Genomic DNA, 16,947 nt, shown 5'->3' on the forward strand with positions numbered 1-16,947 from the left:
AAGGACAAGACTTCCTGGCATCCCCATCCTCAGCAAAGCCTCACCACAGCCTACAATAACAACTGCAGATGGCTGGGTGCGGTGGCTCACCCCTGTAATCCCAGCACTTTGTGAGGCCGAGGCAGGTAGATCACGAGGTCAGGAGTTCGAGACCAGCCTGGCCAACATGGTGAAACCCCGTCTCTACTAAAAATACAAAAACTAGCTGGGCGTGGTGGCACATGCCTGTAGTCACAGCTACTCAGGAGGCTGAGGGAGGAGAATCGCTTGAACCTGGGAGGCAGAGGTTGCGGTGAGCTGAGATTGCATCACTGCACTCCAGCCTGGTGACAGAGCTAGACTCCATCTCAACCACAAACACACAAACAAAAAAACTGCAGTCTAAGCCACTGAATAACTCACAGACACCACTCATGCCAATTACAGCTGAAGGAATCATATGCAGACTATACCACTGTACCCACCCAGAATCAAAGCCAAAGTGTGATATCCAATGAACACTGTAGATACAGCTATAAGAAAAGGTCTTTCCCATATCAAAGTCAATCCATAAAATTGGAAGAAGTGACTGCTATGTCAGAGGCACAGATAGTCACATAAGGACTCAAGAAATATGAAAAAGGAAACATAACATCTCCAAAGAAGCACAATAATTCTCCAGCAAGAGATTCCAATGAAAAGAAAATCTATGAAATGCCTGAAAAAAATTCAGAATAATGATATTAAAGAAACCCAGGGAGAATAAGAGAACACAAATAATGAATACAAAAAAATCAGGAAAACAATTCATGATCTGAATGAGAAATTCAACAGGGATAGACAGCATAACAAAGAACCAAACATAAATCCTGGAAGAGACAAAATCATTGAAAGAAATACAAAACATAATTGACAGCTTTAACAATAGACTAGTTCAAGCAAAACAAAGAATTTCTGAACCTGAAGACTAGTCTTTTAAAATAATCCAGTCAGACAAAAAGAAAGAAAAAAGAATGAAGCAAGGCTACATGACATATGGGACACATATGTGAACAAAAGTGAAATTCTGGGAGTTCTGAATGGAGATGAGATGGGTAAAGGCATAGAAAACCTATTTAATAAAATAATAACTGAAAACTTCCTGAAAGCTTCCAAATACAGGAAGCTCAAAGATTACCAAATAAATACAACTCAAAAAGTCTTCTCCATGGCACATTATGGTCAAATTGTCAAAAGACAAAGAGAAAATGCTAAAAACAGCAAGAGAAAAGCACCAAGTCACTTATAAGAGAATCTCCATCAGGCCAACAGGGGATTTCTCAGCAGGAACCTTACAGGCTAGGAGAAAAGGGGATGTATACTACAAATAAAAATAAATTAATTAATTAAATAAATAAATAAATAAATAAATAAATAAATAAATAAATGTAAGCCAAAATTGCTATACCCAGCAAAGCTATCCTTCACAAATGAAGAAGACTGGCACAGTGGCTTACATCTGCAATTCCAGAGACTCAGAAGGCTGAGGCAGGAGGATCATCTGAGCCAGGAGTTCAAGGCTGCAGTGAGCTATAATCATGCCACTGTACTCCAGCCTGGGTGACAGAGTGAGATTCCATTGCTTTAAAAAAAAAAAAAAAAGACAAAAAAATATTTCCCAGATAAGCAAAACACTGTTTGTGTCTTGTTTATTGTGGTCCTACAAGAAATGCTTAAGGGAGTCCTACATTGGGAAGAAAAGAACAATATCTACCATCATGAAAATACATGAAAGTATAAAACTCATGGTAGGGCAGACACACAAAGGAGAAAGGATTCAAACGTCACCACTAAAGAAAACCACCAAACGGCAACAATAAATAATGAGAGAAAAAAGGAACAAAGGTGTATTAGTCTGTTTTCACACTGCTGATAAAGACATACCTGACTGAGACTGGGAAACTTACGAAAGAAAGAGGTTGAATGGAGTTACATTTCCACATAGCTGAGGAAGCCTCACAATCATGTTGGAAGGCAAGAAAAAGCAAGTCATGTCTCTCATGGATGGCAGCAGGCAAAGAGAGAGCTTCTGCAGGAAAACTACCCTTTTTAAAACCATCAGACCTTGTGAGACGTATTCACTATCATGAGAACAGCACGGGAAAGACCTGCCCCCATGACTCAATTACTTCCCATCAGGTCCCTCCCACAACATGTGGGAATTCCAGATGAGATTTGGGTGGGGACACAACCAAACCATATTATTCTGCCCCTGGCCCTTCCCAAATCTCATTTCAAAACCAATTATGCCTTCCCAGCAGTCCCCCAAACTCTTAACTAAGTTCAGCATTAACTCAAAAGTCCACAGTCCAAAGTCTCATGTGAGACAAGGCAAATCCCTTCCGCCTATGAGCATGTAAAATCAAAAACAAGTTAATTACTTCCTAGATATGATGGGGGTATAGGCATTGGGTAAACACAGTCATTCCAATTGGGAGAAAATTGCCAAAACAAAGGGGCTACAGGCGCCATGCAAGCCCAAAATCCAGTGAGGCAGTCAAATCTCAAAGCTCCAAAATGATCTCCTTTGACTCCATGTCTCACATGCAGGTCATGCTGACGTAAGAGGTGGGCTCCCATGGCCTTGGGAGAAAAAAGGCCACAGCTCCACTCCTGAGGCTTTGTGGGTATAAACCCCCTCCTGGCTCCTTTCATGGGTTGGCATTGTCTGCCGCTTTTCCAGGCACACAGTGCAAGCTGTCAGTGAATCCACCATTGTGGGGTCTGGAGGATGGTGGCCCTCTTCTCCCAGCTCCACTGGGTGGTGCCACAGTAGAGACTCTATGTGGGGGCTCCGACCCCACGTTTCCATTCTGCACTGCCCTAGTACAGGTTCTCCATGAGTGCCTTGCCCCTGCAGCAAACTTCTGCCTGGACATCTAGGCATTTCCATACACCTTCTGAAGTCTAGGCAGCAGTTCCCAAACCTCGATTTTTGACTTCTGTGCACCCATAGGCTCAACACAATGTGGAACTGCTAAGGCTTGGGGCTTGCACCCTCTGACGCTACAGCCCACGTTGTACCTTGGCTCCTTTTAGCTGCAGCTGGAGTGGCTAGGACTCAGGCACCCGAGGCTGTTCACAGCAGGGGGGCCCTGGGCCCACCCCACAAAACCGTCTTTTCTTCCCAGGCCTCTGGGCCTTTGATGGGAGGGGCTGCCATGAAGACCTGTGACATGCCCTGGAGACATTTTCCCCATTGTCTTGGGGATTCACATTTGACTCCTTGTTACTTAAACAAACTTCTGCAGCCAGATCAAATTTTTCTTGAGAAAATGAGATTTTCTTTTCTATTGCATTGTCAGGCGCAAGTCTTCCAAACTTTTATGCTCTGCTTCCCTTATAAAACTGAGTGCCTTTGACAGTACCCTAGTCATCTCTTGAATGCTTTGCTGCTTAGAAATTTCTTCTACCGGATACCCTAAATCATCTCTCTCAAGTTCAAAATTCCACAAATCTCTACAGCAGAGGCAAAATGCCACCTGTCTCTTTGCTAAAACATAACAGGAGTCACCTTTGTGCCAGTTCCCAGCAAGTTCCTCATTTCCATCTGAGACAACCTCAGCCTAGACTTTATTGTCTATATAACCATCAGCATTTTGGGCAAGTCTCTAGGAAATCTCTTCCAAATTTTCCCACATTTTCCTGTCTCCTTCTGAGCCCTCCAACCTCTGCCTGTTTCCCAGTTCCAAAGTCACTTCCACATATTCAGGTATCTTTTAGCAACAACAACCCACTTCTGGCATCAATTTACTGTATTAGTCCATTTTCACACAGCTGATAAAGACACATACAAGACTGGGAAATTTACAAAAGAAAGAGGTTTAATGGACTTACACTTCTACATTGCTGGGGAGGCTTCTAAATCATTGCGGAAGTCAAGGAGAGATAAGTCACATCTTACAGGGATGGCAGCAGGCAAAGAGAGGAGCTTGAGCAGGGAAACTCCTCCTTTTAAAACCATCAGATCTCATGAGACTTACGCACTATCAAAAGAATAGCATGGAAAATACCTGCCCCCATGATTCAACTACTTCCCACTGGGTCCCTCCCACAACACATGGGAATTCAAGATGAGATCTGAGTGGGGACACAGCCAAACCAAATCAAAAGGATATACAAAATAACCAGAAAACAATGAACAAAATGACAGGAATAAGTCCTCACCTATCAATAATAACTTTGAAAATGGGTTAAATTACCTACCTAAAAGATAGAGACAGGCTTAATTGATAAAAAATGACCCAACATCGTCTACAAGAAACTCACTTCATTTGTAAAGACACACACAGACTGAAAGTGAAGGGATTGAAAAAGATATGCCACACAAACAGAAATCAAAAGTAATCAGGAGTAGGTAAACTTGCATCAGATAAAACAGACTTTAAGTCAAAAATAGTAAAAAGGACAAAGAAGGTCATTATAACAATTCTAAATATGCATGCAACCAACACAAGTGCATGCAGACACACATAGCAAATATTATTAAATCTACAGGGAGAGATAGAGTCCAATACAATGATAGTTGAGAACTTCAATATCCTAATGTCAGCATTGGACAGTTCATCTAGACATAAAATCAACAAAGAAAAGTTAGATTTAAGCTGCACTTTAGATTAAATGGACCTAACAGATATTTTCAGAATATTTCATCCAGCAGCAGAATACACAATCATCTCATCAACACATGGAACATTCTCCAGGATAGACCATATGTTAGGACACAAAACAAGGCTCAACAAAATTTTAAAAATTAAAATCATATCAAGTATCTTCTCAGACCACAACAGAATAAAACTTGAAATCAATAACAAGAAGAAATTTGGAAACTGTACAAATACATGGACATTAAATGTGCTATTGAATGATCATTGGGTCAATGAAGAAATTAAGATGGAAATCAAAAAAAATTTTTTAAACAGAAAATGGAAACACATCATGCAAAACCTATGGGATACAGCAAAAGCAGTACTAGGAGGAAAGTTTGTAGCAATAAATGCCTACACCAAAAAAGGAGAAAGATCTCAAATAAACAACCTAATAATACACCTCAAGGAACTCCAAAAGCAAGAACAAACCAAACACACAATTAGTAGAAAGAAAAAAATAATAACAGCAGAACCAAATGCAACAGAGACAAAAAAGAAATGCAAAGAATCAACAAGATAAAAGTTGGTTTTTTGAAAAGTTAAACAAAATTGATAAACCACTAGTAAGGCTAACCAAAAAAAAAAAAAAAAAAAAAAAGAAAGTAGACCCAAATAAATACAATCAGAAATGAAAAAGGAGACATTACAACCTTTACCAAAGAAATAAAAAGGATCATTAGAGGCTACTATGAACAACCATATGCTAACAAATTGGAAAACTTAGAGGAAAGGGATAAATTCCCAGACATACACAGCCTACCAAGATTGAACTAGGAAGAAACAGAAAACCTTATCTGACTCAAAATTAATAGCAGGTTTGAATCAGTAACAAAAAGTCTCCCCAAAGAGGAAAGCCCCAGACTAGGTTTTTATGCTGATTTCTACACAGTTTATAAAGAAAAACAAACACCAATTCTTCTCAAACTATTCCCAATAATTGAAGGGGAGGGAATTCTTCCTAACTCATTGTATAAGGCCAACATTACCCTGATATCCAATCAAGACAAGGACACAACAAAAAGAGAAAACTATTGGGCAATATTCCTAATGAACACAGATGGAAAAATTCTCAGCATAATACTACCAAGCCAAATCTAATCATGAATGAAAAAGATAATATACCATGATCAAGTTGGCTTTATCCCAGGATTGCAAAGATGGGTCAACATACACAAAATCAATACATGTGATACATCACATCAACAAGATGAAAGGCAAAAACTATCTGATCATCTCAGCAGATGCAGAAAAATCACTCAGTAAAACTTACCATTCCTTCATGATGAAAACTCTCAACAAATTATGCATAGAAGGAACACTTCAACCTAAGAAAAGGTATATATGACAAACCTACAGCTAACATCATACTCACTGGGAAAAATTGAAAAGCTTTTCATCTAAGAACTGGAACAAGACAAGGATGCCCACTTTCACCACTCTTATTCAACACAGTATGGGACATCCAAGCCAGAGTGATCAGACAAGATAAAGAAATAAAAGGCATCCAAACTAGACAAGAGGAAGTCAAATTGTCTCACTTTGCAGAAGACATAATCTTATACTTGTAAACAGAAAAACCTGAAGACTCCACCAAAATACTCTTAAAATGGATAAATTAGGCTGGGCATGGTAGCTCATGCCTGTTATCCCAGCACTTTGGGAGGCCAAGATGGGCGAATCACCTGAGTTTGGGAGTTTGAGACCAGCCTGGCCAACATGATGAAATCCTGTCTCTATTAAAAATACAATTAGCCAGGCATTGGTGGTAGGTGCCTGTAATCCCAGCTACTTGGGAGGTTGAAGCAGGAGAATCACTTGAAACTGAGAGGCGGAGGTTGCAGTGAGCCAAGATTGCACCACTGCACTCCAGCCTGGGTAACAGAGTGAGACTCTATCTCAAAAAATAAAAGATAAATTTTTTTTAAAAAAACAGATGTATAATTCAGTAAAGCTTCAGGACACAAAATCAACATACAAAAATCAGTAATGTTTCTATATACCAGTAACAAACTAGCTAAAAAAGAAACCAAGGAAGAAATTCATTTACAATAGCTACAAAAATAAAATACCTAGGAATAAACTTAACCAAGGATGGGGGGAAAAAATAACCTCTACAATGAAAACCACAAAACATTGATAAAATGAATTGAGAAGACACAAACAAATGGAAAGGCATCTTATGCTCGTGGGTTGGAATAACTAATACTGTTAAAATGACCATACTACCCGAAGCAATCTAGAGATTCAGTATAATCCCTATCAATTACATTCTTCACAGAAACAGGAAAAAAAATAAAACCCTGAATTTCATATGGAACCACAGAAGACCCCAAATAGCCAAAGCAATACTGAGCAAAAAGAACAAAGCTAGAAGCCTCACACTACCTGATTTAAAAATATACTGCAAAGCAGCTGGGCGTGGTGGCTCATGCCTGTAATCCCAGCACTTGGGGAGGCCAAGGTGGCTGGATCACGAGGTCAGGAGATCGAGACCATCCTGGCTAACATGGTGAAACCCCGTCTCTACTAAAAAAAAAAAAAAAAAAAAAAAAATTAGCCGGGCGTGGTGGTGGGCACCTGTAGTCCCAGCTACTCGGGAGGCTGAGGCAGGAGAACGGCATGAACCTGGGAGGCGGAGCTTGCAATGAGCCGAGATTTCACCACTGAACTCCAGCCTGAGTGACAAGGCGAGACTCCGTCTCAAAAAAAAAAAAAAAAAAAAAATATATATATATATATATATATATATATATATATATATATACACATACATATATACTTACTGCAAAGCTATAGTAACCAAAACAGCGTGTATTGGTATTAAAACAGACATGAAAACAAAGGAAACAGACTAAAGAAACCAGAAATAAAACCACATATTTACAGTTAACTGATTTTCAAGAAAGCTGTCAAGAACATACATTGAATAAAGGACACCCTCTTCATTAAATGGTGCCAGGAAAACTAGATATCCAAACACAGAAGAATAAAACTAGACCCTTATCTCTCATCACTTACAAAAATAAACTCAAAATAGATTAAAAACTTAAATGTAACAGCCACAAGTATAAAACTACTAGAAATAAACACAGGAGAAACGTTGGAGAACAAACATTGTATGGCTAACACTTAAAAAGTACAAGCAACAAAAACAGACGAATGGGATTATATTAAACTAAATACCTTCTGCACGTCAAATAAAACAATCAACAGAGTGAAGAGACAACACCCCTCCCTTACACCATACACAAAATTTAACTCAAAATGGCCTACAGACTTAAATGTAAAACCCATAACTATAAAAACGCTGGAAGACAACCTAGGCAATACCACCCGGTACATAGTGATGGGCAAAGAGTTCATGGTGAAGATGCCAAACGCAATTGCCACAAAAGCAAAAATTGACAAATAGGATCTAATTAAATGGAAGAGCTTCTGCACAGCAAAAGAAACTATCAAAAAATAGACATTTCTCAAAAGAGGATATACAAATCACCAAGTTTATGAAAAAATATTCAACATCACTAATCATCACGGAAATGCAAATCAAAACCTCAATGAGATATCATCTCACACTTTTTAGAATGGCTATTATTAAAAAGACAAAGCACAACAAATGCTGGCAAGCATGTGAAGAAAAGAAAATTATTGTATATTGTTGGTGGGAATGTAAATTGGTACAGCCATTATGAAAAAAAGTACAGAGATTTCTCAAAAAACTAAGAACAGATCTACCATATGATCCAGCAATCCCACTCCTGGCTACACATCCAAAAAAAAAGGATATCGGTGTATCAACGGGATACCTGTACCCCCATATTTACTGCAGCACTACTTACAATAGCCAAGATATGGAATCAATCTAAGTGTCAATCAATGGATAAATGGATAAAGAAAATGGGAATATACGCACAACAGAATAGTATTCAGCCATAAAGAAGAATGAAATCCTGTCATTTTCAGCTAAATGGATGGAATTAAAGGTCATAATGTTAGGTGAACTAAGCCATGCACAGAAAGAAAACTATTGCATGTTCTCACTTATATGAGCAGTTTATGCTCCTGGAAATCAAAGCGGGGGCCATGTTTCAGGTCAGTAGGGTCAGGGATAGAGGCCGCAGTTATGGACTTGTGTGCCCTGGAGCTATATAAAATTGATATCATGGAGATAAAGAGTAGAATGATAGTTACCAGAGGCTGGGAATAGGAGGGGTTTGAAAAGAGATTGATTAATGGGTATAAAAATATATAATAGAAGGAATAAGATCTAGTGTTCATTATCACAGAAAGTGACTGTAACAATTTGTTGTATATATATATTTTTAATTTCAATAGTTTTTAGGGAACAGGTGGTATTTGGTTACATGGATAAGTTCCTTAGTGGTGATCTCTGAAATTTTGGCATACCCATCACCAAAGCAGTTTACCCAATGTATAGTGTTTTATCTCTCAACCCCTCCCACCTTCCCCCTGAGCCCCCAAAGTCCACTGTTTCATTCTTGTGCGTTTGCATCATCATAGCTTAGCTCCCACTTACGAGTGAGAACATGCAATGTTTGGTTTTCCATTCCTGAGTTACTTCATTTAGAATAATGTTCTCCAACTCCATCCAGGTTGCTATGAATGCCAATATTTCATTCTTTTTTAAGGCTAAGTAGTATTCTATGGTGTATATATACATATATAACACATTTTCTTTATCCACTAATTCATTGGTGGGCATTTGGGCTGGTTGTATAGTTTTGCAACTGTGAATTTTGCTGCTGTAAATATGTGTGCAAAAGTATCTTTTTCATATAATGACTTCTTTTCCTCTGGGTAAATACCTAGCAGTGGGATTGCTGGATCAAATGATAGATCTACTTTTAGTTCTTTAAGGAATCTCCATACTGCTTTCCATAGTGGTGGTGTTAGCTTACATTCCCACCATCAGTGTAAAAGCGTTCTCTTTCACCACATCTGTGCCAACATCAATTTTTGCTTTTTTTGTTTTTGTTTTTGTTTTTTTTTGAGATGGAGTCTCGCTCTGTCGCCCAGGCTGGAGTACAGTGCTGCAATATCAGCTCACTGTAACCTCTGCCTCCCAGATTCAAGCAATTCTCCTGCCTCAGCCCCCTGAGCAGCTGGGATTACAGGCAACCGCCACCATGCCTGGCTAATTTTTGTATTTTCAGTAGAGACTGGGTTTCACCATGTTGGTCAGTCTGATCTCAAACTCCTGACCTCCTGATCCGCCCACCTCAGCCTCCCAAAGTTCTGGGATTACAGGCATGAGCCACCGCGCCTGGCCCTATTTTTGTTTATTTTACACGTGGTATTGCATTGTGGTTTTGATTTGCATTTCCCTGGCAATTAGTGATTTTGAGCATTTTTTCATATGTTTGTTGGCCATTTGCATATCTACTTTTGAGAATTATCTATTCATCTCCTTGGCACACTTTTTGATGGGATTATTTTTTTTCTTGCCGATTAGAGTTGCCTGTAAATTCTGGACATTAGTTCTTTGTCAGATGCAGTTTGTGAAAATTTTCCCCTACTCTGTGGGTGATCTGTTTGCTCTGCTGATTATTTCCTATGCTGTGCAGGAGGCTTTTAGTTTAATTAAGTCCCATCTATTTATCTTTGTTTCTGTTGTATTTGCTTTTGGGTTCTTGGTCATGAACTATTTGCCTAAGCCAATGTGTAGAAACGTTTTCCAATGTTATCTTCTAGGATTTTTATGGTTTCAGATCTTAGATTTAAGTCTTTGATCCATCTTGTGTTGATTTTTGTATAATGTGAGAGATGAGGATCCAGTTTTATTCTTTTACATGTGGCTTGCCAATTATCCCAGCACTATTTGTTGTATAGGGTGTACTTTCCCTACTTTGTTTTTGTTTACTTTGTCGAAGATCAGTTGGCTGTTATGTATTTGGCTTTATTTCTAGGTTCTCCACTCTGTCCCATTGGTCATGTGCCTATTTTTATACCAGCACTATGCTGTTTTGGTGACTATAGCCTTGTAATACAGTTTGAAGTTGTGTAATGTGATGCCTCTAGATTGGTTCTTTTTGCTTAGCTTTGCTTTGGTTATGCAGACTCTTTTTTAGTTCCAAATGAATTTTGGCATTTTTTTTCTAGTTCTATAAAGAATAATGATGGTATATTGATAGGAATTGCATTGAATTTGTAGACTGCTTTTGGCAATATGGTCATTTTCACAATATTGAGTCTACCCATTCATGAGCATGGAATGTGTTTCCATTTGTTTGTGTCACCTATGATTTCTCTCAACAGTGTTTTGTAGTTTTCCTTGTAGGGGTCTTTCACCTCCTTGGTTAGTTATATTGTAAGTATTTTATTTTACAGCTATTATAAAAGGGTTTGATTTGATTTTCAGCCTGATAGATGTTGGCGTATAGCACTGCTACTGATTTGTGTACAAAGATTTTGTATCCTGATAAATGGATTTATTGTATATTTCTAAATAGCAATAAGATTTGAAATATTCACAACACAAAGAAATGATCAATGTTTGAAGAGATTAATATCCTAAAGACCCTGATTTGATCATTACACATTGCATGCATGTACCAGAATCTCACATGGACCCCATAAATGTGTACAATTATTCTCTATCAAAAACATTTTTTTAAGAAACATGCAGGAATAAACTGTACCTCTTCCTTGCTGTCTCTGGATATTGTCACATGAGGACTTGACATGCAGATTGTGGCAGCCTCTGTGACCAAGAGCAGAAGACAATAGCAGCATAGAAACCTCAAAAGAAAAACCTAACATCTCAAGCTACTAATTTAGCCAACCTTGGCATCAGCTATCTCTGGTCTTAGTACATGAGGTGATAAAACCCCACTGTTCAAGTTGGGTGGCCATCAATTGCTGCAGAATAGAAGTTAATGAGGCTTCCTCTTCCTGGATCCCCTACTAGACCCTGACATATCCATTCAGTCACAGGCAGAAAGGGAAGCAGAGGGTAAGGAGTTCTGGCTGGCTGTGCCAGACGCAGATCTTACCTGTCCTGTTTAGAACACTCAAAGCTCAATTGGTTAAACAAAAAAAGGAAAAAGACAATAAGGAGTATAACACTCCCCAGATGCAACTTAATGAAACACTCTATACTGTAAATTTTCTAAACATACATAGAAATCAGACCACTACTTCTGCAGAACATTTTACTGGTGAAAAGAGCAGCCCACATGAGGGAAAACTGATTTGGTGGAAAGACAACAAAACAAAACGTGGGAAATAGGTAAGGTGATAACATGGGGGAGAGGTTTTGCTTGTGTTTCACCAGGAGAAAATCAGCTTCCTGTTTGGATACGCACTAGACATTTGAAGTTCTACAATGAACCCATCAGAGATGCAAATGAAAGTGCCTCCGCAGAGGCAGAAAACCCGCAATCGAGCATCATTGACTCGCAGGGCGAACAAAATGGTGATATCAGAACAGATGAAGTTGCCATCCACCAAGAAAATGGCACATGTGGAGAGCCAGGGAGAGGAAGAGAAAGAAAAAGAGACAGAGATCAGAGACAGACACAGAAAGTGAGACTGGGGAGAGAGATAGTGTAAAAGAGAGAGAGAGAGACCATAAGAGAAGGGAGACAAAGAGATAAAAGGCGCGAGTGAGCAGGTGAGGAGAAAGACTGAAAACTATGAGAAACAGCAACTAAGAGACAAAGGAGGTGGGAGACTGCCTGGGTGCTGCAGCACCCACACCGTCCTCTTGCCCACTGTCACTTGGGTTAAAACTACCGGAAATTCCACTATTGCAAATTTTGTATTAATCCTTGTATGTCTGTCTTTTCTATTGTTAGTCTACAGGTATATCCAGCAGCTCCAGAAAGACAGCGACCAGCGAGAAGGGGCCATGATGATGATGGTGGTTTTGTCAAAACGAAAAGGGAGATATGTAGGGAAAAGAAAGAGAGATCAGACTGTTACTGTGTCTACATAGAAAGTGAAGACATAAGAGACTCCATTTTGAAAAAGACCTGTACTTTAAACAATTGCTTTGCTGAGATGTTGTTAATCTGTAGCTTTGCCGCAGCCACTTTGCCCCAACCACTTCGACCCAACCTGGAGCTCACAAAAACATGTGTTGTATGAAATCAAGGTTTAAGGGATGTAGGGCTGTGTAGGACGTGCCTTGTTAACAAAACGTTTGCAAGCAGTTTATTTGGTAAAAGTCATCGCCATTCTCTAGTCTCAATAAACCAGGGGCACAGTGCCCTGTGGAAAGCCACAGGGACCTCTGCCCTTGAAAGCTGGGTATTGTCCAATGTTTCTCCCAATGTGATAGTGTGAAATAGGGCCTCGTGGGATGAGAAAGGCCTGACCGTCCCCCAGCCCAACACCCATAAAGGGTCTGTGCTGAGGTGGATTAGTCAAAGAGGAAAGCCTCTTGCAGTTGAGAAAGACGAAGACCACTGCCTCCTGCCTGCCCCTGGGAACTGAATGTCTCTATATAACACCCAAATGTACATTTGTTCAATTCTGAGATGGGAGAAACTGCCCTATGGTGGGAGGCGAGACATGTTTACAGCAATGCTGCCTTGTTATTCTTTACTCCACTGAGATGTTTGGGTGGAGAGAAACATAAATCTGGCTTACGTGCATGTCCAGTCATAGTACCTTCCCTTGAACTTCATTATGACATAGATTCTGTTGCTCACATATTTGTTGCCGACCTTCTCCTTATTATCACCCTGCCCTCCTACTACATTCTCTTTTGCTGAAATAATGAAGATAATAATCAATAAAAACTGAGGGAACTCAGAGACGGGTCCCAGTGCAGATCCTTGGTATGCTGAGCGCCGGTTCCCTGGGCTCACTGTTGTTTCTCTATACTTTGTCTCTGTGTCTTACTTCTTTTCTGTCTCTCATCCCACCTGACTAGAAATACCCACAGGTGTGGACGGGCAGGCCGCCCCTTCAGTATGAGATTACAGGCATGAATAACCCCACCTGGCCACCTAACTCAGTCTTGAGAGGCCAGAAGTGATGCTGGAACTTTCTTCCTCTGTGGTTTAAAAAGGGAAAATTAGGGAGAACACAAGGCATGAGAGATGCAGCGATGGATATGTCTATATGGAGCTTCTGTCTACATCCAGTAGAAAATGCATTTCTAGGCACCAGGCTTAAGAGCAAAAACCTGGAGTCTTGTCTGTTAGCATTCTCCTTCCCCACAAACCAGAGAGGGAATCCATTTTGCTCCAGCACACCCGAATTTAGGAAATGTCGCATTCCTATTTCTGTAACTTCAGTTAAATCTGCTCTGAGTCCCTGGATGCCTGGCAGGTGGAGAATGCAATCTTGTTGTTACCAGCATTCCTTTCCCTTCTCCACGGGCTTATGTAAGAATTCTGGGCTTACACACTGTTGGAAAGCCAGGTAGGAACTACATCCCCCGAACTCTCTATTCTTCCAGCTGCTCATGATCCGTCAACCTTCTTTGGGCCATCTGCTATAACAAGACCGTCCTCACAGCATCATTCCACCGACCCACAGGCTCAGCCCCAGGGACCCTCACTGTAACAGGTCTCCACTATGCATAGGAACTGACAAAACCTTCTCTTCATCTTGGCATCTTCTGATATCCAGCCACTCCTCTGCTTCTCACCTTAAACACAGATGGCAGCTGCTTCCCATCGTTCCAAACCTGGGGGATTGTCCAGCCAAATTCTCTTCAGACACCAAAGCTTCACCCGCCCTTTTCAGGGAGATGATGCAAGGACATCTGAGATCTTTGGAAGCCCAATTCTGGCCTCTCTTTGGGGTGGGCTGAGAGTGGGTACTAGACTCTCTTTTCCAAGTGCCATGTTTACCTTGTTCATCATTATATTATCTCCAATGTTTGGCACATAGTAGGCACTACAGACTGACACATATTAGGTGATATTAGTGTCTGTATATTGGCACTCTTGAGGTCGAAACTATTAGCAGAAACCTGCCAAGCAATAGGATGGAAAACCGACCACCAAAAAAAAAAAAAAAAAAAAAAAAAATGAAAACAATCGTGGCTTTGAGCTCTAAACACACAAGGCACCAGCCCAAGTTTGGCCAATTTTAATACAACAGCCATTTTGCCTCCAAACAAACTGGCACTGGAAACCTCCCTCTGCCTCTTAAAGAGAACCGTTTTCTCTTTCTCTAAGTGGGCAGCATTTCTCCCCGGAGGCAGTACCCAGCCCACTGCCACCAGCAACGGACTGCATCCAGGAGCCAAGAGCTTGATAGTTTAAAGAATATATTTTATAGGGAAATACAAAGTAACATCCACATAAATCTGGAATTACCACCACTTTCCAGAGGCCAAATCCCATTTGTGGAATCTCTTGCGTGTCAAGCACCTTGCAGTCAGCTCAACTACATACTTTTGGGATTCGTTGCAGAGAAGAGTGCAGGTTATCTGCAAAATAAAGGAACTAGGGCTCAGAATTCCCAGAGCAATCCATGACAGAGGAGGTGAGTAGAAAAGGGCAGGGTGAAGTCAATTGAGAGAAGTCAATGAGTTGGCCAACACCAAGCAAGGATCATGGGACCCTCTCCACAGCCCCACATCTCAAATGAAGTCAACAAAACCCATCAATGCTTGGTGTAAGTGTTGTATGCTCCTGGAAATGAAAGCAGGGGCCACATTTCAGGTCAGTAGGGTCGGGGGTAGAGGCAGCGGTCATGGACTTGTGGGCCCTGGAGGATGGGATGATTCTGAGACATTGAATCCCTACACTGATCTCAGTAGAAATCTCAGGTAGGGCTTCAACATTCGTGGACCAAGGACTCTGCGGGCCTGAAAGCAACAGCCTTGGTGCATGTCCAAGCTCCATCAATCCCAACTGGGGCTTTGAACAAGTTACTTATTTTTTTAACTAATGTTATTTTAATTGACAAATCATAATTGTACACATTTATGTGATGTTTTGATATGTGTATACAATGTGGGATGATTAGATCAAACTAATTAACATGTCCATCCCCTCATTTACTGACAATTTTTATGATGAGACATTTGAAATGTACCCTCTTAGTTATTTTGAAAGATACATTATTATTGACTATAGTCACACTGCTGTGCTATAAATTTCAAAGCATATAATCCAGCAACCCAAATTCTGGGTATAGACAAAAAAAAAAAAAAAAATCGAAATCAATATGTCGATGGGATCCCTACATTCCTATGTTCACTGCAGCACTATTCACAATACCCAAGATATAGAATCAACCTAAGTGTCCATCAATGGATGAAAGGTTAAAGCAAATGTACTATATACACACAACGGAATACTATTAACCCTTAAAAAAAAAAGAAATCCTGTCATTTTCAACAACATAGATGAATCTGAAAGACATTGTGTTAAGTGAAATAAGCCAGGCACAGAAAGACAAATACTGCATGATTTCATTATATGTGGAATCTAAAGAAGTTGAACTCACAGAAATAGAGAGTAGGACAGTGGTTATCTGGGGCTGGGGTGGAGGAAAGGTAGGGGATAGGAGACACTGGTTAAAGGGTACAAAGTTTCCAATAGGAAGAATAAGTTTTGAACAAGCTAAACTCCTCTGAAAGCTCAGTTGCTCATCTGTAGAGCGGGGACACATCGACCTTCTAAGGATGTTGCTGTGAGAGTAAGAGATGATGTTCAGAACAATACCTAAAGCAGTCAGTTCTCCTTAAGCTTGAACCTGCGTCGCCATGACCTCTACATCACAGGACAGAAAGGCTCATAGCCAGTGTCTCAGTTCCCAGTGAAAAGTGGATCCCAGACCAGGCTGAACAGCAGGATCCCTAGGGGATACCCCACCCTACTGAGTCAGAATCACTGGAGGTAGAGCCTGGGTATGTATGCATGTGTGTGTGTATGTATGTATGTATAAGAGATAGGGTCTTGCTCTGCAGTCCAGGCTGGAGTACAGTGTCACAATCATAGTTCACAGCAGCCTCAAATTACTCCTGGCCTCAAGCCATCCTCCCACCTCAGCCTTCAGAGTAGCTGAGACTACAGGTGAATGCCACCAAGCCCAGATCCTTTTTTTTTTTTTTCTTTTTGGAGAGAATCTCACTCTGTTTCCCAGGCTGGAGTGCAATGGTGCAATCTTGGCTCACTGCAACCTCTGTCTCCGGGTTCAAGTGATTTTCCTGCCTCAGCCTCCTGAGTAGCTAGGATCACAGGCATGCACCACCACACCCGGCTAATTTTGCTTTTTTCACTGTTATTCATTGTTTGTTTTTCACAAGTAGGACTTTTTATTTGCCACTATTATAAGTCTGAACTTTAAA

The 16,947-nt window shown here is 40.4% G+C and overlaps 1 long non-coding RNA gene across 3 annotated transcripts in view; it reads left to right on the forward strand.

Annotated features, from left to right (window-relative positions):
* The window catches only part of LOC134731047 (uncharacterized), a 99,674-nt gene extending 86,158 nt beyond the window's left edge, over window positions 1-13,516 (forward strand). For all 3 annotated transcript variants that reach the window (XR_010113105.1, XR_010113106.1, XR_010113107.1), the window contains exon 3: window positions 12,485-13,516. This is a non-coding gene — a long non-coding RNA (uncharacterized LOC134731047). The remainder of the gene's footprint in view (window positions 1-12,484) is intronic.
* The last annotated feature ends 3,431 nt before the right edge of the window (window positions 13,517-16,947 follow it).

Source organism: Pan paniscus, chromosome 7 (genome assembly GCF_029289425.2).
Source record: "Pan paniscus chromosome 7, NHGRI_mPanPan1-v2.0_pri, whole genome shotgun sequence".
NCBI classification, from domain to species: domain Eukaryota; kingdom Metazoa; phylum Chordata; class Mammalia; order Primates; family Hominidae; genus Pan; species Pan paniscus.